A 19,305-nucleotide genomic window follows, 5' to 3' on the forward strand; every position below is an offset into this window, starting at 1 on the left:
ATGGGGAGGAGAAGAGGGATCTGGTTTTGGATGGCCCTGGGTGTCCAGCAAAAGATTTTGGGTTGTATTGCAAAGAGCAGGGACATGATGGAGGTATTTAAGCAATACATGAATCGATTTCATGTCTAGGGTAATAAACTTTAGGGGGCAGTATGGAAGTGGGGTGAGTGTGGGCCTGGGAGAGAATACAGAATATATTAATAGTCATTCAACCAACATTTCCTGAGCAGCTGTTATGTGCCAGGCATTCTATGAGCACTGGGATACAAAGGTAGAGAGATTCCTGAAGGTGACAGGTAGATGGTAACACACATTGTGTTGTGTGGTGTGGTGTTGTGTTGTGTTGTAAGTTGTGGTGAGGGTTTTACTGGAGAGCAGCCCTGGCCCTGTGGAGGCCTGAAGGAGGGACAGCTAATCTGAAAGGCTGTGGACAAGGCTTCTCATTCACCCGCACGGATGTGCACACGTGGCCCAGGGCCCAGGGGTATCATGTACACAGACAACCACACCAGGTGGTCCTGGTATTGAGCTTGTCCACGAGAGCGAGAATATGAGTTAGAACCAAGGGAGTAACAGCTCAGGAAAGGAGGCCTTTACCTCCAAAACAGTGTTCTGGAGTTGGAATTGACCATCAAATTGAGGTAAGGATTGAGGGAGAGGGAGGAACCCAGCCTCTCTAGGGAGCAGTCCCTCAGGAAGGTCCCGAGGCTCCAATCTAAGGGACAGGAAGGGTGGTAGAGCCCCTGGTGGGAGTGACTAGAGGAGACTCCCCTTGGGCAGGAGCTGCAGTGTCGGGGCTGACCCCGGGGAATGGAGGCTGACTGCTCTCTACCTCCCTCTCCTTCCTCTTCAGATTCCTCTTGTTAATCCTCTCCCAGAAGAACCAGATTGCCTAACCATGTGCAGGACAGCCAACAAGTCAACCTCCTACTGTGCTTTTTGTACGTTATGAAGCCCTAGGCTGGTGTTAGGATTTTAGCCATCATCCTTGTGGGCAGCAGGCTGAATGGATGGTTGGAGGGATTGGGTTTGGAGAGCTGGAGATGGGATGGTTTAGGCAGTCAGTCAGTTTCAGAGCTTCTTTCAGGGGAAGGAAAGTGAGAACAAAATTCAAGGGCCTTCACAGAAGCTCAGAGAATTTGCTGTACTACCCAGCACTCCCAGAGCTCCGGCTGCCAGCAGGGTGGCGTGGGATGAGGACCAGGAAGAGGAAGAAAGCTCTTCAGAAACCAGAGACCAGAGGCAAGCCCAGGGCTGCGAGCGGATGCGTGATGGTGTGGCCCTTCCCCAAGGGACAAGTGTGTGTGTGTGAACATGAAAAAATAAAAATAGTGAGTAGGGAGGGATAAATTGGGAGATCGGGATTGACATATACCCACTATATAAAACTGGTGACTGAAAAGGACCTCCTGAATAGCACAGGGAACTCTACTTGGTACTCTGTAATGGACTGTATGAGAAAAGAATCTTAAAAAAGAGCAGATGTATGTGTAAGTGGCTCATGTTGCTGTACACCTGAAACTAACAACATTGTAAATCAATTACACTATACTCCAAAAGGATTTCTAAATAAATAAAATAAACGGGGACACAATTGCAAGGTGTCCTATTAATCAACTGGCATCTCATCTACCCTCTCATAGCAGGAGGAAGAGGAATACTGTCTCCAGGCCAGCACTCCCCCACTCCATGCTCCTGTTTACCTCCACCCTTTGCTTGGCCCCTTCTGCACTCCTCCCTTCCCCCAACCTGTGGCCTCTACCCCAGCCGGGATCAGATATGGCCTTTGTCTTTCTGCCTGGCTGCTCCCTTTCAGGGCATAAAGGCCTCTGTGTCTGCGATCTGGGAACACCGATAGTTCAGGGGAGCCCGAGGGGCAGCTTTGGGAAGTCAGACCGGGCTCCCCAAATACACGCCTCCTCTCTCCACCCACTGCCCCTTCTCCTCATGCTCTTTGCCTGGCCTGGATACCCCATGGCTGTGCTGTTCCCAAAGCTGTGGAGGAGGCTTCCGCTTTCCTGGGTCCCTGCTTAGAGAGGGGAGAGAGGGGGAAACAGAGCAGAAAATGTGTCTTCTGGAGAGCACTGAGGAGCTGGGGCTGGGAGCCACAGTACGGAGCGGAGGCGTCTCCCCCTGCATCCCACCCCACCCCCCCCCCCGCCCATACTTCTTCCAGTACCAGCTTTGGGGGCACCTAGGGGGCTGGGGCTTCTGGCAGCCCATGCTTGTTGGCCAGTGGGGGCTTCCTGTGAGGACACCTTGTAGTCACTCCCAGGTAAGGGAAGGTGCCCATGACTAACTAGCTTAAGGTGAATGGAGAGCCATGGTGTGGATGAAAAAAGGGCTAAGGCAACTTCACATCATTGTAGAGTCATAATTGTTACTAATAGCTACCATCTACATAGCAGTTGTATGGTTAAGCTCTTTACATATTTTCAGTTCCTCTAATCTTTGCAGTCGTATTTTGCAGATAAAAGAAACTGAGATTCAGAGGGTGGCTTCACTTGTTTACAGTTACACAACCACTGAGGCAGTATAGCACTGAGGTTGGGCTCCTTGCCCTTTGATGCCAAAAAGAGCCAGTGTTTAAGCTTATTTTTCCATTCTAGCACTGCAGATTCCTAGACAAGTTAGGAATTAGACCAGTTACTTAAGTTCCCTTAGACTCCACATTTCTGTCTGTAAAATGGGGTTAATAATATGTTTCATAATGGTGGCCGTTGAGGATTCAGTGAGACAATCCCCGCAAAAGGACACGCTTGATGTCTTGAATATTCATTCGTTCATTTAGCAGATGTGAACTGGGTGCCAGTCTGATGCCAGGGATGTGCTACATGCTCGACTTATAAAAGTGAGCACAGTAGCCATGGAGCCTGGCTTTTTGGAAACAAGCAACGTCTGTAAGGCCTGATAAGTGCCGTATAGAGGAAGCATGATGTAAAAGGCAGGTATAAAAAAAAGTGGCAGAACAGGAGATTAACCCACTTCTGCCTGCCTTGAAAGGCAGGGAGGTAATACCCCAGCCTACTGCTTCAGGGCTTACTGTCACATCTTCCGTGGAGGAGGGGACAGTCCTCTGCATGCACTGGGAAGTCCATGCCAGAAGAGCTTCCATCCTTTCTGGACACCCACTTAGTAGGAAGTGGACATACTGGGCTTCCCTAAGGGACAGTGGTAAAGCTTCTAGAAGTCATAACAGATTCATTTATCCATTCAGTGTTTTTAAAGTACCAAGCACTTTTTCTAAAGGGTGAGGATACAGCAATGAACACAGCAGAGGCAAAAATTCCTGTCTTCAGGGCTTTTATAAGGTTCACGTAGGAAGAGAGACAATAAATAAGTTAGTAGGTAAAATACATTGTAAGTTAGATATTGATATGTGCTATGGGGATAATAAAGCAAGAGAGAGGGAATCCAGAATGTGCTGGGCTAGTGGTGCAAATTTAAGTAGAATTTTAACGGAAGAACTTACTCAGAAGGTGATAATTGAGACAGATCTAAAAGAAGTGATAGAACGCCCATACTTTTGACCAACTGGCTATAAATTCAGGGGTTCCCACAGCTCCTTCAGTTTCAATAATTTGATAGAGCTCACAGAATTCAAGAAAGTGCCATACTTAGTTAGAGTTTGGAGTTTTGTTTATTTATTGGCCACAGCAGGTGGGCGCTTAGTTCCTAGACAAGGGATCAAACCTGCACCCCCTGCAGTGGACCTGTGGAGTCTTAACTACTGGACCACCAGGGAAGTCCCCAGTTTTATTTTTAAAGGATACAAATCAGGGCCAACCAAAGGAAGAGACACACGGGGCAAGGCCTGAGAGGGTCCCAGGTGCAGACCTGTGTCTTCCAGCTGTGGAATGAGGCCATCACCCTCCTGGCAGAAGATAGGACACCCTCCCATCAAGGTATTCCCCAACCAGGAAGCTCCCCAGTGCCCAGAGTTTTTTGTTTGTTTGTTTGTTTACTATTGCTCCAGTCTCCAGCCTCACCCTCTCCTTGGAGGTGAGCAGGTCAGGTCTGGCTGATATCAGTGGCCCAAAGCCCCAGCCCAAAGCCCCACGTGGTTGGTCTTTCCAGCAAGACCAGCCCCATCCAGAATCAGTCACTTCATCAGCATAAAGCCAGGTAGGGTCCAAATGCCCACTATGAATAACAAAGACTCTCCTATCATTTGGGGAAATCCCAAGAATTTAGAATCCCTGTCCCAGGAACCCAAGACAAAGACCAGACAGGTTATTACAGGACAAGAACCTTGAAGGAATCCCAAGGATTTGGGTTCTTACTTTGAATAAGATGGAAAGTCAGTGGCAGGTTTTGGGCTGAAGTGACATGATATAATTTCTGTTTCAACAGGGTCACTATGTGAGGAGTGGAGAAGGAAATGGCAATCCACTCCAGTATATTGCCTGGAAAATCCCATGGACAGAGGAGCCTGGAAGGCTACAGTCCACGGGGTCGCAAAGAGTTGGACACGACTGAGCGACTTCACTTCTTCACTATGTGAGGAAAGGGTGGAGGCAGGAGACCCTTCAGGAAGCTATCGCAGTAATCCAGACACAAGATGATGGCTTGGTCAACTGTGGTACCAGCGGAGGCCTCGTGGAGTGGCCCTTCTCTGGAATTAGCAGGATTCGTGGCTGGATTGGGTGCAGGGGGAGAGAGAAGGAGCAGAGTGCAGGGTGACTCTGAAGTTTGTCTTGAGAACCCAGAGGAATGAAGTTGTCATTTACTGAGAGGATCGGGTTTGGGAGTGGAAGATCAGGAGCTCAGTCTTGGACATGTGAAGTCTGAGATGCCAATTACACATCCAGTTGGAGATGTTAAATAAGCAGATTTGACAGGTGTGGCTGGAGTGTGAAGGAGAGATCAGAGCTGGGCAGAACTGCTAGAATACCAGTGTAGAGATGGTATTTTAAATTATATAACTGGATGAATTCACTTAGGGAGGTGAATGGAGTGGGAAGACAGCCAAGGAAACACCCGTGGGAACTTTGGTGACTCCCAGTGAAAGATGAGGAGTTACTAGCCAAGGAGGCTATGGATGGGGCCAGGGAACAGGAAGGGAACCAGGAGAGTGTGGGGTTCTGCAACCTAAGGGAAGGATTGCTGACTGTAATAATTGCTGCTGATCCATCAAGCAAGATAAGGGCTAAGAGGAAGATAAATGTTGGATGTAGCAACTTGGAGGTTGCTGGTGACCTTGATCAGAACAGTTCTGATGTGAGTTTATGACAGAGTGGGAGAAGTGTGCATTACAGGTACCCTAAAGGAGAGCAGAAAAAGGGAGCTGGGTGTGGGATCCAAAGAGTTTTAAAAGTGGAGAAAATGTAGCCCATTTGTATGCTGATGCCCGTGGAGAGGAAATAGCAGTTTAAGAAACTGGGGATGTTTGGTCCTGAGAAGAGGAGACTCTGGAGCATGCCATAACTCTTCACGTGCTTAAAGGACTGTCATATGGAAGAGAATCAGATTCGTTTTATGTGACTCCAGAGAGAAGAGCTGAGGGTTAGAAGCTGCAAAGAGGATTGTAGCATAGCCTCAATAAGAATTCTGTGTCCCCATTTATTTACTCATTCAAGAAATCAATGTTGAGCCTATAAGGGAAGTAAATTCAAAAAAGAGAGGATATATGTATATCTGATATAGGTATAGCTGATTTACTTTGCTGTACAGCAAAGTAAACATTTTACTTTGTAACATTGTAAAGCAACTATACTCCAATCAAAATTTTAAAAATTAAAAAATCTGAAAAAAGAAAATCAGGGTTGAATGCTTGCTTTGTGACAGGCACTGGCGTAGGCACCAGGGAGGGTATGAGGAAGACTCAGCTCCTTTGGCCAGTGGATGAGAACAACACAGGCTGACAGCTGTAATAATATGTGTGGAAAGTGCTGACAAGGGCCCCTGTACCTGACTGGGGAGGGGTCCGGGGTAGGGAATGGGGGTTCAGGGAAAGGTCAGGCTGGGCAGAGGAGTCGTAAATGTTCGCCGAGGATCTTCTGTCTCCTGATAACTGAGAACCTATTTGGCCTAAATAAATGAGGCTTAAAAAGGTACTTGAGCCTCAGTTATCAGGTACATTTTCTGGATGACTAGGCCATGTAGATACAGCCTTAATAAAAATGATGGCTGATAGGTGGGTGGTGCTTTATCATTTACAGAGCACATTTAATCCTCAAAACAGCTCTGCCAACATCGTTCTGTTATCCCTGTTTTATCGTCAGGCTGACTGAGGCTCAAAGATGTGAGCCTTGCCTCAGGTTGCATCATTACTCTAAGAATGGAGCTGGGGCCAGAACCAAGTTCACAAGTGCCCTGTCCAGTGCGCACACGCTCCCCGGGGCTGCCAAAGGCTCAGCCATGCTGATTATAACCTGCTCTGACCCACGCAGGGAAGGGCTCTGGTGCCAGAGTTTGGGTCTCTTGTGAAATGTCTCATACTCCATGCCTCCTCCCCTTATTTCTTGGAGCTTTCCACAGTCTGTTTCCCACAGAAAATAATCTGCTCTGATTACGCCAGTGTCCTGGCCTGTGCCCAGGACTTTCTCTCCTGCTGCTCCCCTCTGGCCCTGACCCGTCCCCTTTTCTTGTCTTGCATCATCATTCTCTTACTTCCAGGAGATCTCTGGAACTCAAGAGTTTGGCTTAAAGCAAGATTCTTTTGACTTCCTGGATCAACAGTCCTTGGGTTCCTCTGGTGTTGATAAAACCTATAGTATCCAACTCAATGGACTTGAACTTGGGCAAATTCCAGGAGGTAGTGAGGGACTGTTGTGCTGTAGGCCATGGGGTTACAAAGAGCTGGACACGACTTAGCAAGTGGACAACACTAACAATAGCAACCAAACAATTAAAGAGGGTGAGATATACAAAAAAAATGTTGGGATGGAAGGAAGAAGGATATCGGTAAGGATAATAGAAATAACGGTGATGATGATGATAATAACAACAGCTTACCTTGGGCTTACTACCTATGAGGAAGTACTAATATTATCTCTGTTTTACAAGTGGGGAAACTGAGGCACAGAGAAGGCAAGCCAGCTGCCCCAGGTTAAGCAGCAGAGTCCATTACTAAGTCAACATGTTGAGCAGATGTGCCATACTGCCTCCCTTAACAGGAAAAAGGAGGAGAAAAACAAAGACCCAAGGATGCTTTCATTCAGCAGGATTTTTTTGAGCCTTCATGGTGCTGAAGCTATGGCGGAAGAAATAGATCTAGTTCCTGCCTTCAGTGAACTCACAGCTCCAGCATCACAGAGCATCAAAGTGGGGAGGATCTCAGAGATGCTGTCCAAACTGGGACACGGGGAGGTGAAGCAAAACACCTCCGAAGGAAAAGGGAACATGCACCTTTGCCCACATACAAAAATAACATAAAACATACAAGTTGGCAGTTCAACACAGGCCCTTGACAACTGCAGCCAAGTACCTGTTGTCGGAAATTTGTGGCCGGGTGCTGCCACAGGCAGGGCTCAATGTCCTTGCCACCCTCAGCTGGAGGGGAGTTGCAAGGCTAAGAAATAGTATGATGTTGGCCAAGAGCGTGTAAAGTGTTGAACTGTGAGGAAGAACAAGCAGTCCAGCTTGGAAGGGGTAGAGCTTACTTTTAAGGGAGAAGTAGAAGGTAAGGGAAAGATGTTAAAGGGTGTGGCCCAAGCTGAGTTCCGAGATACCAAGAGAAGCAAAGCAGTCAGGTGGGACTCCTCAAGAAAGGCTTCCTAGAGGAGGGGACCTTCGGGTTGCACTTGAGAGGAAGAAACACTTGGATTAGCAAGGGATGGGGAAGAATGAATAAAATATTTGTAGGACAGGGTGGTGTGGGGAGTGGAAAGGGAGAAGAAACTTACCTTTTGAATTTAACAGCTGTTAGTTGAGCATCTGAGAGCCAGACTTCCATGATCATAGTTAGGATGAACTAAAAAACACAGCATCCTTGGACTTCCCTGGTGGTTAAGTGGTTAAGAATCTACTTGCTGATGCAGGGGATAGGAGTTCGATCCCTGGTCCGGGAAGATCTCACATGCTGCGGAGCAAGCCCACAGGCTCTAGGGCTCTGCTCTGCAACAAGAGAAGCCATCCCAATGAGAAGACCACGCACCGCAATTAGAGAGTAGCCCCCACTCTCCACAGCTAGAAAAAAGCCCACACAGCAATGAAGACTCAGCACAGTCAAAAATAAAGTAAATAAATAAATACAGCAGAGAAGATCTGAAAGATAACATCAACCACCCCAAAGAAACTGACAACTATAAAACAGTACACCTAATAACTGAAGAATAAAAGTTCATTAAAATAAATTAAAATACAGTATCCTCAAGGAGCTTATACTTCAGTGCTTCATGGAGTCATATGATGCACAAGCAATATGGGAGCTCGGGGTGGGGTCTAGGCCCAGGCTGAGGAGTTAGAGTAAGTTCCTGGGGGCATGAAGCCTGAACTGCCTCCTGAAGGTTGCCGAAGAGTGAGGCAAGTGGTGTAAGGGAGGGGAGTGTGCAAAGGTGGCAGGCTGGAGTGGGAGGCAGCTCAATGTGCAGAAACCTCTGCCATCTGAGATTTCTAGAAAGTAAAGTGCACATTGGAGAGAGCAGGAGATGAGGCTAAAGTAAACAGCAGCTAGGTCAGGCAGGACCTAACCTAATTTGAACTTCATCTGAAGTCACTGGGGAGTCACTGAAGGGGTTTACACAGGGTGATGATACCAGATTTGTCTTCTGGAAAGATCATTCTAGCAACTGTGTGGAGAACAGATTTAAGGGGAGCAAGCTGGAAGCAGAGGAGCCAATTAGGAGGTTATTGCAATAGTCCTGGGGAGCAAAGACAAAGACTTCAACCAAGGGAGTTGGCATGGAGAGGGAGGGATCGGATTGAGACCTAAGCAGGTGGAGTGTTCACGGTACCTGTTATGAGCTAAGAGAGAAGAAAATGCCTGGGATGAGTGCCTGGGGAAATTGCAGGGTCGGTGAGCAGAAGGCCTAAGGAGATGAGGTTGATGATGCCGAGATCACAGCAGTCACTGCTTGCTTGTGACCCAGGGTCGGAGTCCACGGCTTATGCGGACTGAACCGGTCTCAAGTACCGGTGAATAATTCCTAGAAATCCCTGGATGAAGACCAAGGGCTTGGCAGTTTTTCAGGTTTAAAGCCACAAATCAGTGTCTGGAGGTGGATATTGGGTGGGGGGACTGTCTGTGTGTGTGAATGGTTGGAGAGCGTTTCTAGAACATTCGACCAGGGATTCCTGAGTTTTAAGGACTTCCGCACCGCTCATGTGTTTCTGCACCTCAGGCTGTAGCACTGCCCTCCAAGGCACTGGCAGCCTCCTGGTGAGAACAGAGGGTCAGTCCCAGCTCCCTCCATCCCAGGCTTTTGCCAGAAGTCAGAAATACCAGATAGAGGACTTGGAGGCCCACAGAAATACAGAAGAATATTGCTTATGAAAGCAAGGACTCACTTAAATCTTGAGAGGCCACTCAGCACTGCAGTACAGAGTGTTCAGTGCTCAAGGAATCTTTATGGTGGCAGGGAACTGGGGAGGGTAGAGGTGGAGACAGCACCTGATTAGGAGTCTAGAGAGACCGGAGTTTATGTCCTGGCTTTGCTGTTGACTTTGGAGGATTCACTTCACTTCTTCGGGTCTTAGGTTTTTCATCTGTGAAATAAGAGGATTGGATTAGATCAGCTCATATGGGTTTTTTTCCAGCTCTAAAATTCTGTGATTCTGAAGAATGCAGTCAGATAACTGCTGCCCATTTGATCTCTCCCCAGTCTCACTAGCTACACTTTTTCCAAAATCTTGCCTTTTCTTGATTCTTGAAAACTCAAGAGCAGGAAGTCCTTCGTCATGTCTGCCCTCCGTTTCTCCTGCTTCAGCATAAACCTTGTTGGGGAGAATGAACATCTTCTCGCTGTTGCTCAGAACAAAGGCTCCCTCCTCTCAGCCTTCAGTGTTGGCTGAAGAGTGTCCTCATCTATTCTGCTGATGGAAGGCTCTGGCGAGTGGAGAGCAAGGAGCACGTGGGCAGCCCCTGGCAGCTGTAAAGTTCGCTCACACACTAAGTGCCTTCTCGATCCTTCCACCCCGTGCCTGTGCTTATTCTGTTTTCTCCCCTTCCCGCGGCCTTTCCTGAAGCCAGGGGAGATGTGAGAACCTGGCTTTCAGCTCCTGTTTTCAGCTCTGGTCATCTACGGTCACAGACGATGAGCTTCTACTATTATTCGTTCATGGCCGCTCAACAAATATCCATGGATGACAAAGCTGATGTTAACGGAATAACAACAACGACTAATATTTTAAAGTATTTACTGTGTGTATACTTCATACAGGGGCTTCCCTGGTGGATCAGCAGTAAAGAATCTGCCTGCAGTGCAGAAGACACAGGTTTGATCTGGGTCAGGAAGGTCCCCTGGAGGAGGGCATGGCAACCCGCTCCAGTATTCTTGCCTAGAGAATCCCAAGGACAGAAAAGCTTGGGGGGCATAGTCCAAAGGGTCATAAAGAGTCAGACATGACTGAAGCGGCTGAGCACGCATGCATACCTCGTATAATCCTCACAACTATTGACACTACCAGTAAACAAATCATAGCCACAATAATGCCAACAACTAGGGTGACTGTCACTCCACATGACTTCTGCTCATCTCCTCTTTGGAGGGACATAGAGTGGAGGCCGACTCTCTTCTCCCTCCCTTCTCCTAACTCAATCTCCTCTCTTGCTTACTCTTCCCCTGGAGTGGATGCAGGAGTCACTTCCCTAAAATCCACCCTTCAGTGGCTCCCCATCATCAACAGGGTCAGATTCATTCTCCTTAGAATGACCTTGGAGGGCTGCCAGGCTATGCCCACCACCACCACCAGGATTCCCATAATTGCCCTCACCTGCTGTCTGGTTCCCCAAGCTGACCATGGTTTCCCTTCCCCTTCCTTAGTTACCACATTTTCCCAACCATTAAGTCCTGTTGATGCTAGCTCCTCCCTGTATTCCATGTATTTCCAAGCTGTTCCATTTCTCTTTATCTACTGTCTTGGTTTTACATCCTTATAATTTCTCTCCAGGAACAGGGCTGCAGCTCCCTGCTGTGCCACCCTCCCCTATGACTGGCAGAGTATTTTATCTAATTCTTCATTTGCTCCTCTCAACCGCTGTGTTAAAATCCAAAGTCTTGGTCCCCCAGGTAAATCTCTTTATGATCTGGCCCCAGCCTGCCTCCCTTGCCCCATTTCTCTTTCTCTCTTTGTCTCCCTTCCTCATCAGAACCACTTGCAGAGGGACTTCCCTAGTGGTCCAGTGGTTAAGAGTCCATGTTTCCACTGCAGGGGGGCATGGGTTCAATCCCTGGTCAGGGAACTAAGATCCTTCAGTCATGCAGTGTGGTCAAAAAGAAAAAAAGGACCACTTGCAGATCAGAGTTCACCAAAAATCCTTGCCTCTGAGCCCTTGCTCACCTTTACATTCTGCCTGGAGGAATTCCTCCACCCTCACCCTAGTGCCCCTCTTATCTACTTTTCAGTGAAAGTCACTTAGTTGTGTCCGACTCTTTGTGACCCCGTGCACTATACAGTCCATGAAATTCTCCAGGCCCAGAATACTAGAGTGAGTAGCCTTTCCCTTCTCCAAGGGATCTTCCCAACCCATGGATCGAACCCGGGTCTCCCACACTGCAGGTGGGTTCTTTACCAGCTGAGCCACAAGAGAACCGGAGTGGGCAGCCTATCCCTTGTCCAGCGGATCTTTCGGATCTGCTTGTAAACACCTCCCATTTTTCAAATCTAAGTGATATCTAAGTAATATCACCTCTGATAGTATTCCTGATCACCAACCTTGTAAACATGTCCCATTTTTCAAATCTTGTAAACACCTTCCATTTTTCAAATCTAAGTGATATCTATCTAAGTGATATCGCCTCTGATAGTATTCCTGATCACCAACCTCCACCCCTCATCCAGTCATGTCCAGCTCTTTGTGACCCCATGGACTGTCAAAGTGTTGGGAATGGATTGGAGCTGAGGGTGAGTGAGGGTGAAACCAGGGGCAGACAGCTTCAAGTTGACAGAAATTCTTCCACAGAAGTTATCAGCAGGATTTCTCACCGACAAGTTGCCCGTGGATGCCTTTGGAAACATCATTATTGCTATTATATAATTTTTGCTTATTCCAAACTGCATGCTGAGTGCTGAGCAATGTGCCAATGGCCAACCCAGGCCCATGCCAGGAGCTCCTCGTGACATTTCCTTAAGGTGGCTCTCGAGCCCACTCCCCATCCTCCTACCATCTCAGGGTTGGAGGTCTTCTCACGGATCTTCTGTCCAACACCTGCTCTCTGTAGATGAGGATTTGGGGGCCTGGACAGGAGTGCTGGCTCCACCACCATCTCCCTGGTTGTAAACGGCAGAGCTGGAGTTCAAGCCAGTTCTTCTGATTTACAGCTGATGCACTTTTTGCTACTCCCTCTACTAAAACCTGCTCCCACCAAACTGCTGTGAGAATTCCTCATTCATCTATCTTCCTCCATTCTGTTCAATTCAACAAATATTTATTTTATTGAATTTCCACTCCTGCAGAGCAGACCGTGCCAGGGAATATTGAAACGAGAGAGAGAGAGAGAGAGAGAGAGAGAGAGAGAGATGGGGAAGATGAAGTTCCTCGTGCTGACAAGTTTACTGCCTAAACAGTGGGTGGAGGTGGGGTGTGAGGGAGGCGGATATACAGAGGGAGCTGCCTGCTGCCCCCTTTCCTGGTCCATCCACTATCCCTGTTTGACCACTGATGAAACAGGGGCTCTGAGCTGGCACTTGGTGCAACCAAAGCCCCAAGGACTTGCCACCGTGCCGTCTGCCTTTCCTTCTGATGAATGAGAAGGAGGGAGAGGGAAGAGGCTGGGAGTCTCTTGCTGGCCCACCTGAAGAAGCAGGGAGCTGAGGAACGGACCACACTCAGGGAGGGAGGGAACCGCTCCTGAACTGTGAGAGCCTGACATTTGCTGTCATCCCCAGCAGCTGTTCACAGCACTGCAGCGCCTCTCGCCTCACCCCCTCAGGCGCTTGTCCACTTCCTTCTGGAAGAAACACAACTTAAATCCTTTACGTTTGTGGCCCTAACAGAGCTGGGCGGGTGGGGGTGGGGGAGGGGTTCCAAGAGATAGAAACTGGCCAGTCTGGGGGACCTGAAGAGTGGTCAACTTTGACGAAGGACCGAGGAGGGGGTCTGTGTCAGCAACTTCAGCTCCTCCAACCTCCTAGGCGGGAGCGGCAGCCCCTCCTGGTGCCCTGGCCGTCCAAGCACTGTCTTGGGAATGCCAACATGCCATTAATTTGTGTGCCCTGCAAATACTTTATTGGCATATCATGGTGTTGAAAGTCATGTAATTATGAGCAGAATTTATATGTCGCCAGGGCTGCCTGGGCACCCTCCCTTTGTCTCCGTCCAGGCACTGCAAATATTGAAGGCTGCCTTAGAAAAGAATCAACCCCACCCGCCTTTATATCTTTGCACCCCGTAGATAAGGTTTTAATTGAAAATCAGTTTGTCTGTTCCCCGTGCCTAATAACGAGCCTCGTGCATGGCTAATGGAGCACATGGGCAGGAGCCCAGCACCCTCAAGGAAGACCAGGGTGGGTCCTGGGATGGGGGAATGGCAGTCACTTTGACATCTTCTCCCCTCCCACACTCACTTTGGGAGGTCCTCTGGTTTCTTACTGATGAGTAGGTGCTGGTCTTTGCAGTCAGGATTCCCCTCATCCCCCTCCTCCCTCCCCATGTCATGGCCCGTGATTCTCCAATAAGGACAGGATGCAGCTCACTGCCTGCTTCCTCCCTTCTGCCCAGGACACACTCCTCCCACCCCTCATCCTGCCCACTCCTTTCCTTCCAGCCCAATTGGGCGAAACACCTCCCTGTTTGTCATCACGGCTCTCTTTTTCACCTCTGGGACTGCCGGGAGGCCTCTCACCCCACCCAGGACACTCGTCCTAAACTCCTCCTCGCACCGCTTCCCCCACCTGCCCTGAGCCCTCTTGTTCCGTGAAGCAGTGGTGACTTAGGGCCCATCATCCTTCTAGATCTGCCCCTGTGTGTCCATCCTGAGTACTTGCCTCATCATCGGACTGGAGCATCCTCCACCCTCTGTAACCCCTCCTGCACCTGAGGAGGTGCTCAGCATGTCCTGGGGTGAGGGGCTGGGTCACAGGCTCTGCCTTCTGCCAGGGACTCCTGGCAGAGTGGTTGATCTGAAAGGTTGATCAAGTGGGAGAGGGAAGGGTCAGCTTGATTGCCTTGCCTGGGGTAGAGTGTTTAGTTTGAGGCTCCAGGTGGAAGAAGAGCCCCCAGGACCTGCTGGGCATGGGCGCCCATGGCCTCGACCCCCCACTGCCCTCTCTTGGCCCCTAGTCACATGTCACTTCTGTCACATTTGGCTCCAAAGATCATTCCCCTGCCAGAGACCAGGAAGAAGAATTCATTTCCCAGCTTCAGCCAGGCGACTGTGAAATATGATTTCTAAAGTGTTAATAATGCATCACGTTTAGATAGCACTTTACATCTTGCAGAACGGTTGGCTGGGCAGGGGGGGCTGGCAGCCTGGGCTTGGGGCTGTGGGGCTGGCTGCTGGCTTTCATTTCAGGACTTCTCATCTGGAACGCATGTCTACTCCTTGGGTGCTTTAGTTTCTCTTTCTAAAAGAGTCTTGGCCTTCTTCAAGGGTGTGGAGGTGCCCTCGCCTTGCCACACCCCACCCCCTGCTTCCAGACCTTTGTTTATCTTCTCATCAAAAGCCCCCAGCACTTCTTTCTTCATCCATCAAACCCTGGTTAAATGACTGTTGTGTGCCCCGTCTGGGGATGAAGAGATGTTGCAGTCCCCAGGGCTCTTGGGATTGGATGGGATAGACATGTGAGTCCCCCAACCCCAGCACTGTGGCCTACAGTGAAGGCAACTGAGGGTTTGACACCCACCCACCCTTCTGCTGGATTTTAGGGTTGAGGAAAGTGTGGGGTGCTCTCTGCAGACTGCCAGGGCTTCCAGCTTCCAGGGGAGCCCAGCTAGCTCACCACTATGGACTTGGAGGGGAAACCCTGCCTTGTCTTTGGTGGTCTGCTCAGAGCCAATAAACTTTTAGGGTCCTTGACCTCCTAAGGGCTGGAACCGTTCTGAGCTCTCACACATCAGCCCCTGTGCCTTTCACATGTGTCTAAGTACGCTCATCTTTTCATTCCTTTCCAAGGCATTTTATAGACCTCAAATATTCCCCTCTATCTATGTCACTAAACCCTTTTGTACCTATCACTGCAAGGGCTTGAGAAATCTCTCCAATTCCCAGCCCACACCCATAGCCACTGCTTCCAGGAAGACTTCCTAGAATGATCTGAGGAGAACAGAAGGCATATAATCGTTATGATGGGTTGCCCCAAGTTCCCCCATGGCTCCCATCTCAAAAGCCTTTCCCTTGACACACTGGAGTCCCAGGGTGCTGCCCTCTCTGTAGCAGTTGGCCCTGGAAAAGTATACGGAAATTCTATTTTTATAGAATCATATTTATTTTTTGGAGACTCGGATCTCTCATTTCAAGGAGTCCTGCCCAGCCACCAACTGTCTCTGCAACCTCTTTGGACCTGCGTGTCCTCATCTGAAAAATGAGGGGAAGAGGGTCACCAGGGCTTTCGCCAGCAGTGTCTTTGATGGCAGTCCTACTTCAAACAATTCCTTAGTGAATTATTAGGTAAAGAGAAGGAGCCCTTTGATAAGTGTGTAATTGCCTTCCAGCTGATTGGCTTCAGAAATTAAGCTGGGGGTTGTGTTTTCCTGGAGGGTGGCTTGCCTGCGCTCTGCAGTGACATCATAGACTGCTCCTGTCCTCAGCCCTGGCTGTGACCCATGGGTCTGGCCCAGGGTGGAAGCTCCCAGAGGGCCAGGCCTGGGGCTTTGTGACTGTTTGCCCTTCACCCTGTACCACTGCACTGGCTGGATGCTAACTCAAAGCTCTGTGAGGCCGGGGATGAGGAGGATGCTTCTCGCCCTCAGCCCTTGTGACTCCTCCACTTCCCAGGAACACAATTCCTCACAAAGTTTTCCCAACGGGTTGTGCTGCCACTGCTGTTGAGCTGACACCATAGCTGACGAGTTATTAAAAATCCTTCATTATTATTCTGTACCATCGCTCTCCCTCCTCCCTGCCTGCCCTGCCCCAGGCTTCCAAGGCCCATGGCTGTCACTGAGAAATGCCTGGAGGCCCCAGCCGTGCAGAGGCAGGCTTTTCCACTCCCTCCCTCAAAGTGGCCCCCGCAGAGGCGGCAGCTGGCCGGAGGCACTGAGTCTCACCCAGGGCCGGGGATTCTCGCACCGGAGTTCCCCACCCGGCTTTCGGCAGAGCCCAGGGAGCTGGTGCAGGTGTTTCAGTCAGAGGTCTTTCTGTCAAGAAGTGGTTGGAGACCGATCTCCCAGGAATCTTGGTTAGGGAGACATCTTAGAGGTGTGCACATCCCAGACAACATCAGGGACTGATGCTTCATCCCCTGGGGAGAATGACAGGCTAACTGCATCCTCCCACTCCCTGAGCTGGGGGGTCCAAACCCAGCTCATCCATCACACTTCCCCATTATCAGTTTTGGCTGCAACAAGAGCAGAGTACTCGGCTCCTCTCCCAGGCACTGCGACCACGGGTCCTGAGAGATGGAGGAAGCCTTGCTCCTTGGAGGAAGGATAGACCAGAGGGACCTGTTCCCTGTTCCAGAGTCAGGGGGCCAATAGGCAAAGTCTCTGGGGCATCCTGGCACCCTCCCAGCACCTTCCCTGCGGTGAGGCTTCCCATAGACCCCCCTGAAGGCTCCCTGTGCCCCGTGTCCTGGCACGTGACCCCAGGGTCGGAGCTGTGAGCGGGAGATAGATGTAGGGTCTCTGCTTCCTGGCCTGGAGCCCATTCACTTATTCTCTGTCATATTTCTCTCTGCTCACGCTGCCTCTTCAGATCTGACTCACTCTTCCTGGGGTCTCAAGCATTAGGCTCCTTTGGCTAGAACCTCACAGTTGTGTTCCATCCCACTTTGTAGGACCCTGGGGGCAGAAAGTTCCAAGCAGAGAAGAAAACCTCCACGATTAACCTGAGAATTCAGGGCTACCTTCCCACCTTGTTTTGGCCTCCAGGTGGAGTTGCTGTCTTTTATTTGTCTCTACCCTTGATTGCCCAGATGAATTTGAACCACCTACCCAGAGGTGGAGGGAGATAAAAAAAGAAAGCAGATTATAGTTAATGAAGTGAAATTGTAGTTAAGAACATGGCCTTTAGGATTGTGGTAGGAAGAGAGTGAGAGCTGGGGCCTGGAGTAGACCAGTGCACAGCAGGGCACTGCGGTAGGCAGGAGGGGTCAGGCTTGAAACAGGGGCGGCAGTTAAGGGCGAGGGTAAAGATTTGGTTTCTGTGTTCCTATATTCAATAAACATCTGTTGATCACTTCTGCTGACCAGACCCTGAGGGAATCTGAGATGCGTTACCTTCTAAAAGCTCATGTTCTAGTTCAGATATGGGGTTAGAATGATTGTTAGGACAGGTTCAGATTGGTATGAATGTTTCGGTTGATGCTGGGTTAGGGGTTCCTGCTTGAGGTTAGTGTGGAAGGAGGACTCAGGAGGGTTGATGTGGGTAGATGTGTAATCGGTACAGGTCGGTGTGGGGCTTCCTCCAAGGCTCTGCTCCTTGATTCCCCCCTCCCACTGCTTACCCGAGCCTGTCTCTGCTGTCTAAGGCATCCTGGACTTACTGGAATCCGTTTAATGACAGCAACCATCTGCTCTCCCTCCTGGCGATCAGCCCCTTCCTCCTTCTTCTTCGGCACCTCCTTCCGCCTCTCCTGGCAGGTGTCCTGCATCCTGCCTGATACTCCTGTCCCCTTGCGGCTCATGTCCTGGGCATCTTCGTCCTTTGCCCCGCCTTCTCCATCTCCCCGCCACACGCGCCCACCCCACTCCTTTCCCCTGCACACGGCCCACCTAGCACAGGCTCTCTCACTTCTGTGGGCATATGTTTGGGGCCCTCTGTCTCCAGCGGGGTTCTCCTGGTTCTCTGGCCTCCCCTCGTTCCCCCTCTTACCCTGAAGCAATATTTCCTCATGACTCCCCTCCCCGTTTCTCTTTTGATCCATTTTCTGGGGTCCTGTCAGAAGTCCCCCGCGGCTCTGATTTCAGCCTGCCCTTCCTTCTCCGTAGATTCCTTTCAGAGAATCTCCCACCCCATCCTTCCAACTCACTGCCTCTTGGGCTGGAGAAATTTCTTTTCATCTCCCCTCATCAGTCATGTGGGGCAGATCTCGGCCGGGAGCAAATGATTTTGTTCAGGAAAGTCATTTCCATGGGACACAAGGGGTTGAGGAATGCTGGAGTGGGGGACCTGGGGTCCAGAAGTGATTCTTTGTCCCTTGTTTCATTCCAAGGTGAAATAGAGTGACTCCAGGGCATCCTTTTCCTCCTTCCATTAGCCCCACACCAAGATCTAGAGGGTGGCTGGATGAAATGCCAGGGTCTCAGGCGTGGCTTAGGAAGGAAGTTCCAGAATCATCTGAGTCAAGGTCACACCACTCCCATCCCCATCTCAGAGAAGCTGCACATAAGCTGCACCAGAGAGCCAGGTTTCCAGCATCCTCCTTGTCTTTTTCTTGCTCTTGGAGCTCTCCTGTTCTCCCATGGGAACCTTCTCCCACCCCACCCTTCCATCCTTCCTTCCAGAGCTGTGAGCTTGATTGACTCTGATACCGGGCAAGGCATAAGCTACTCGTTGGAATGCACGGCACCCTGTCCCCCTCACAGGGAGATAATCGAGGAGGAATATTGGCTCGTCCAGGAAACGAGGTGCTAAATTTGTTGTGAGATTGGTGTCACAAGCAATCAAAGGGCGCCTCTCCCCATCGAGGGCTAGGCAGCTAAATGAGAAATCATTAGGTTATTGCAGAGACTGGGGACAACAGAGGTGGAGGAAGGAGAGGACTCCCCCCGCTTCCAACTCTCCATTTCCCTGGGGGGCAACACAGGGAGATCAAAAAGGGAAAGAAAGAATCAGAGATGCAGAGAGAAAGCATGAAGGGAGAGGCAGGCTGCTTTCTCCAGGGTTTCTCCTGTATCTGAATGGAGGTCTGTGCATCCGTCAGGCATATTCCTGGCTTCTCCTCTGGCATCTGGGCTGTCCTGAGGCCGACACAGAACGCAGGACAGAGAGACAAGTGAGCAGGGCTGGGTGTCTCCAGGTCAGTGAAATTCTTATAGAAATTTTGTAGCAGAAAGGTTGAAAAGGGCACGAGCACATGGGAAAAGCTGATGAGGGCACAGGC

General features: G+C 49.9%; 1 protein-coding gene across 3 annotated transcripts in view; it reads left to right on the forward strand.

Annotated features, from left to right (window-relative positions):
- Positions 1-19,305, forward strand: part of KIRREL (kin of IRRE like (Drosophila)) — a 104,137-nt gene that overhangs the window by 48,123 nt on the left and 36,709 nt on the right. The gene's annotated exons all lie outside the window — the stretch shown is intronic.

Source organism: Capra hircus, chromosome 3, assembly GCF_001704415.2.
Source record: "Capra hircus breed San Clemente chromosome 3, ASM170441v1, whole genome shotgun sequence".
NCBI classification, from domain to species: domain Eukaryota; kingdom Metazoa; phylum Chordata; class Mammalia; order Artiodactyla; family Bovidae; genus Capra; species Capra hircus.